The sequence below is a fragment of the Triticum dicoccoides genome, chromosome 5A (assembly GCF_002162155.2).
Source record: "Triticum dicoccoides isolate Atlit2015 ecotype Zavitan chromosome 5A, WEW_v2.0, whole genome shotgun sequence".
Lineage (NCBI taxonomy): Eukaryota > Viridiplantae > Streptophyta > Magnoliopsida > Poales > Poaceae > Triticum > Triticum dicoccoides.
The window spans coordinates 642995391-643001390 of NC_041388.1; the positions used below are offsets into that span (position 1 = coordinate 642995391).

General features: G+C 42.3%; 1 long non-coding RNA gene across 1 annotated transcript; it reads right to left on the minus strand.

Annotated features, from left to right (window-relative positions):
• Nucleotides 1–730: 730 nt before the first annotated feature.
• Nucleotides 731–1935, minus strand: LOC119298239. Its single transcript, XR_005145825.1, has 3 exons — nucleotides 1770–1935; nucleotides 1578–1694; nucleotides 731–1146 (listed from the first exon to the last, which is right to left on the minus strand). It is a non-coding gene; the product is annotated as an uncharacterized LOC119298239 (long non-coding RNA).
• Between the last annotated feature and the right edge of the window lie 4065 nt (nucleotides 1936–6000).

Below are 6000 nucleotides of genomic sequence, written 5' to 3' on the forward strand. Positions count from 1 at the left end.
CAGGGTAGGCCCAACAGAATGTCGGTCGGGAAAGATACCCCATCACCAACAAGTAGTCGGTCGGGAAATCTATGTCGGTCGGGAAAGGGCTTTCCCGTCTGGTCTTTCCCCAACATACAATGTCGGTCGGCAATAGTCTTTCCCGACCGACTGTCTATTGGCGGAACCTGTATTCCCATCCAACCTGGTTGTTGGGGATGCAGTGTCGTGGTGTAGTGATAGTTTTGACGGCGTCAACCCGCCGTCTGAGCCGGGGTCGGCGGGCCCATGTATGTGCCGACGGTCTTTCTACGCCGACGGCCCCCGTCGGCATAGTGGAAGATACGCCGACGGCCCCCGTCGGCATAGATGGAGGTATGCCGACGGCTTTTCTATGCCTACGGTCTTCCTGCGGCCGTCGGCATACCGTCATCTATGCCGACGGGGGCCGTCGGCGTAGATAAAGCCGTCGGCAGCAACAATTATTCTGGTAGTGCCGGGTGCATCGATTGCCAGAAGGACATGCTCCCATATATGCCCCACATAGAGTACCCCATTCACAAAGCATGAACTACCATAAAATCCTATCTCACTTTTCCAGCGACAACTAGACCATGTGAAATCCTCGGAGAAAAATATCTTAACTTCATTATAGACTTCACCATCCATGGAAGACCCAGACTGGAAGCTGAAGACATAAAAGTGTTGAGACCATGATGGATCAAAACACAGCATGAGATCATAATCACAGTCTGCCGGTCCAGGTTCAGTATTTGGAAGTGACATCCACTCTTGAGTTGCTGGATTGCACACAATAACATGGGATATGTCTGCGAAATATGTTGTGATACCACCATGATAACAAAGAAGTAGGCCATTGCTGCAACCCTTAAGCTCTAGGTACTCATAACATGGCACAAAGCTAAGCGTTGTGTCAATTTCTTTGTCGCATGAGGGAAGCCTAGCGAGATGGATGCCAGTGCCATACTGAGGTATTTGGTACAAGATACCAACGGGAGTTCTTGGGAACTTCTTGCGGTAGTGTGGATTAGATGACAAGGTAAGCCAGTACTTGCAGACGCATTTGAAGCGGCAAAAGGACTTCAGCGGTAGCCGAGACAAAATCTCCACAACCAGGTCATCAGTTAGCAAAGACATGGATATCTCCTGCTTGGGTTACATATAAAGAAGAGTAAAAAATTATGTAAAACAAAGAAACATAAGAGGCTGTAAATATTTATAAGTGACTAACAACTTTAAAAGTAAAAATGCCCAACATGTAAGAAAAGCTGAGCCGAACCAACGATTTTTTCAGAATGTCTGAATCATGGAATGCAAACTCAAAACATAGGTATTTTAATCTGAATCCTATTCAATTATAACTGCAGAAACTGAGGATGTACATTCCCCTTTATCCATATTTTCGGGATAACATCAGGGTTCGCAAATGAGCGAAACCACAAAACATATGTGATTATAGCTATGGCGCATGTACAGAGAGATAAACACAAAACATATGTGATTATAGCTATGGCACAACAAAAAGAAGACAAAGGAGCATTGATGTTTCATAATAAGTCAGCAGTAATGACCCAAACCTCAGATCTCTTTCGCAGGACGAGTGGGAAAACGGAAACTGCGGCAGTTCATAGGAGGAGCTAGGGCGACGGCAAGCTAGGACGGCAGAATGCACCGGGGGAAGAACCAGGGTCCATCTGCACGAGCTCAGATCAGAAACAGCGCCCGAGGAGAAAAGGGGGAAATGGAAGAGCTGAGGCCCGAGGACTCACCGCGCGCTGATAGCCTCCGGCACTGGACGAGGCGGCAAGCGCGAGCGAGGCCGCTGGTGTGGGTCGGCGAGGCGGGGAGCTCGATGTTGCGGGAAGCAGCAGCCGCGCCGGAAAATGGGTCTCCGGTGGAAGAGGGGAGTGGCGGCGGTTTTGGACTGAGAGTGAGGCTGCTCGCCGGCTCGTATTGGGCCGGGCCGTGTCCCTCGAGCGTGTCTGGAACGGGAAATCTATGAAAACCCACACCCTTCGGAGTTTTTTTAGGTAATATCTTCATAAGTCATACAACTTGTGTTTGTGTTTGATGTTCAGTTTGGTACTAAAACTTTAAAAATACGAATTTGTGGTCATCTAACTTGACATCACGTACAAATATGCTCATAAAATACGTGTACGGACGTATTAAGGTGTATGGCCCCATCTGTCAGTGAGTTGATGGCGCTCGGCCGACTTAATTTTACACAAAACACCCTCACATTTTTTTATTTATGAGAAAAGCTGACCACACTGTACTGCATATTTGTACAAAAACTAACAAAAAAAGGGGGAGCCGGGAGCCAAACACGCGACCAATGTTCAACACACAATCCACTCTAGCCAACCAACCCTTCCCCGTTCACATGTAGGATACGGATAGCAAACGTAGACGTATTGAACACCGAGCTTAAATTTTATCGCATCTATGAGCAGTGCGTCCTGCTTATGAAAATTAACAGGAAATAGTGTGGCCACCTGCTCTCAAACAAACAACCAATAGGCAGCACACAAGACGTTCTGTCGCTACAACCTCCACGTATACATGTCCTTTTTGGATCAACACAAGACGTTCTAGTCACTACAACCTGCACGTATACACGTCTACAATGAATGACTAGTGTTAATAATGTACTAAAAATTTGTAGTTAGTATGTAAATTATAATTTCAGTAATAAAAATACATCTAAATATTCGCGCGTGATAAATATTGTACATACACGCAATAATCTACTTTTAAATTTGTTCATGTATTATTTTAGAAATATTCATATATTTAAATAAAATTTATGAATTATAATTTTTGTATCATTTAAAATAACACAAAAATTTCAAAAATTACAATTAAAAATATATTTTTAATTCTACAAACATTTCAGTGACTATTCTCACATTCTATAGTCCAATGTTGATAGGAATATTCAATCATGTCTAATATTTAAATTATATTAATTTCGATTAAAAATTATACACAAATGAATATTCATAAATATTTTGTAAATGTTTGAATTCATCATTTTGCATAATTTAAATATAATCTGTGAGTGTATATCTTTTGGATTCATTAAACATATTTACTTAACAAAAAAATTCAATGTCGGTATTAACTAGATATTTTTTTATTAATACACAAGTGTATATTTAAATGTTTTTATGTACTAATGATAGTTCGTATGTATAATATTCTTAGAACATAACTTTATTAATTACGTTTTAAAAATATCTTGAAGAAACAGCAAATGCAAAATGACCCACAATATCTGCAGAAATAAGCCAGCAACGGCGATCCCCTTCAGAAAGGCATGCACCTTGTGTGTAGTGCCAGAGAGCCAGCCAGAGTGACAGAGGGAGCAAGAACAAATTCCCATGCATAGGAGCTTGATTGTTGAAATGTCACTTTGTTTTTACCGCTCTGTAAAACTGTCCTGATGTGCAATTAATATCATTTACATTGTTTTACTGCTCCACGTGTAAGTACTATGTGTTTCTCAAAAAAATTAAGTACTGTGTTGATGGCATTATATGTTGATCTTAATGCCTCAACCTACCTGGACATGACTACTTGTCCTGCTTAACGGAATCACAGTAGCAGTGCACGCCTCTACGTGTTTCAGGTAAAAAAAGATTGGTAAAATAGCTTAAATGGGCTGCCGATGCTAAAAATAAATGTCATTTAAGCTCCACGTTTTGTACATCTAACTTTGCTATCCATACATGATATGCACAACGGGAAGGTTGGTTGGCTAGAGTGGCTTCTGTCGTGAACGGTCGTCGCAGGATCGATTGCAGGCTATCGCCCATTTTTTCTACTAATTTGACCTTTTTCAGAAATAAAGAAATGTGAGTGTGTTTTGTGCAAACATAAGTCAGGCATTGGTCATCACTCACTAACAGTTGGGCCATACACCCTGATACGTCCGTATGCGTATTCTGTGATCGTATTTGCACGCGATGTCAAGTTAAATGACCACAAATCCGTATTTTCAAAATTTTAGCACCAAACTGAACATCGAGCGCAAGTTTTATAACTCCCAGTGATACTACCTCTTTTTTTAGTAACTCATCTTTTTTTTGAACGAAAAACAGCATTGTGCTGATTTCATTCATTAAGATAGGATGAGTCACCCCAAGAGATACAGTTCAAGGTTTATAGAACGGCTGGCAGCCAAAAAGAGAAGAAAAAGCTATACAAATGTACACACAGAAGGAGGAAATAATGCTATCCTGTGCCAGTCCATTGAGCTCCTCTAAATCCAGCGATTCTTCAAGAATTAAGCTCATTGATGATGCTCTCAGGAACCTTCAAGAAATGGGTTACCTTGTTATTGAATATATGGTTGTTTCTTCCATTCCAAACATGTCAGGAAACCGCCATAATTAGAGATGAGAGATCATTTTTTCTGCTTGTACCTATATGAGTAACTCATCTTGGGAAACTAACCGGAGGCGTCCCTAAAAAAGAGAAAAAAAAAACTAACCGAGGGCTAGAAGAAGGGGGTCTAGCGGGTGCCCGGTGGGTTAACAGGGATAGCCCATCAAATTTTGCCATGTTCCACGGATTCCCACTAAACACTTTTAAGTGGGATGGGTCGATGAGTCCCATCGTAGCCCACTCCCACTTGCTACCTGCAGTGCCCACTAGCTAGCTTCGCTGTCACAGCCATGCATCGCTTGTAAGAGCAAGTATAATACTACTCAGTCGGCAGGCTATAAGCAGTTCTATGTCATCAAAATTATAGCTGGAAAAGAAAGAAAGAAGGGAAAACAAGGTAGCGTGCGCTTGAGCTAGTGTCAGCTACATCGCAAGAAACAAGACATGCAGCCCGCATGCAGCCCTGTGAGCCAACCCTCTTCTCCTTTCCACCAATCAGCGTGCCTTCTTCCCTTCTTCCACATGCAAGCACTAATTACTACTCCCTCCGTTCCTAAATACTTGTCTTTCTAGACATTTCAACAAATGCCTACATACGGAGCAAAATGAGTGAATCTACACTCTAAAATATGTCTACATACATCCGTATGTAGTAGTCATGTGAAATGTCTAGAAAGACAAAAATTTAGGAACGGAAGGAGTAGTAGCTAGTTTATAACCCATCTATTATACTAACAGGCTATTATAAAAGGCTTCAAATGACATGGCATTGGTATATAGCCAACAGCAATCCTTCTTATTAACCATGCTCTAACGGAAGGAAGGCCAGAGATAAAAACTCATGGCTTGGAATGGGACCAAGACCAAAGATAAAAACATAAGGAAGATACACAGTTAGCTCGGGACAGAATGCCTAGCCAACAAGTTTAGCAAGTGCGCGAATGAAAAAAAAAACACTAACCGAAGATCTAAATTCGGACACGAGACCCATAGCCAGCCCACACATTCAAGGCCTAAAAAGTCAAAGCACCCTTAAAAAAACTATTCACGTATCACCTGAGTAAGTCCACCACTCAGAAACTCAAAATGGACAAATCATTTTTGATAAAATGTTTTCAGGATTCCCTCCAATCCAAATTAATTGGCGCAGATTTAATACAATTTTAATTTGGATCGGAGGGTGTAGCCATGGATGTTACAAACTTGCATCAAACATTTTTCGTGGACCACCAACGACACATCATAGATAGATAGACAAGTACCCTCCAATCCATACAAAATTGCAGTAAAGTTATGTCAATTAATTTGAACCGGAGGGAGTAGCTATGGATGTTACAAACTTGCATCAAACACTTCCCGCGCACCACCAGCAGCACATCACAAATAGATGGATGGACAACGTCGTCGTAAAAGGCGAGCGGGCGCATTGGTGTTGGTTGCGAACCTCCGTAAATGCCAGTGGCGGCCGAAGAAGTACAGCGGCGGGAGCAGAGGTGGAGCGTGCAGATGCAAAGCAAGGGGGACAAGTGGCGGAGTGGAAGAAAATGAGATCGGGAGGGCGGATTTAGTGGGTCTGGGGTGTCGGAGTCCAACATGGCTGCTGTCTGG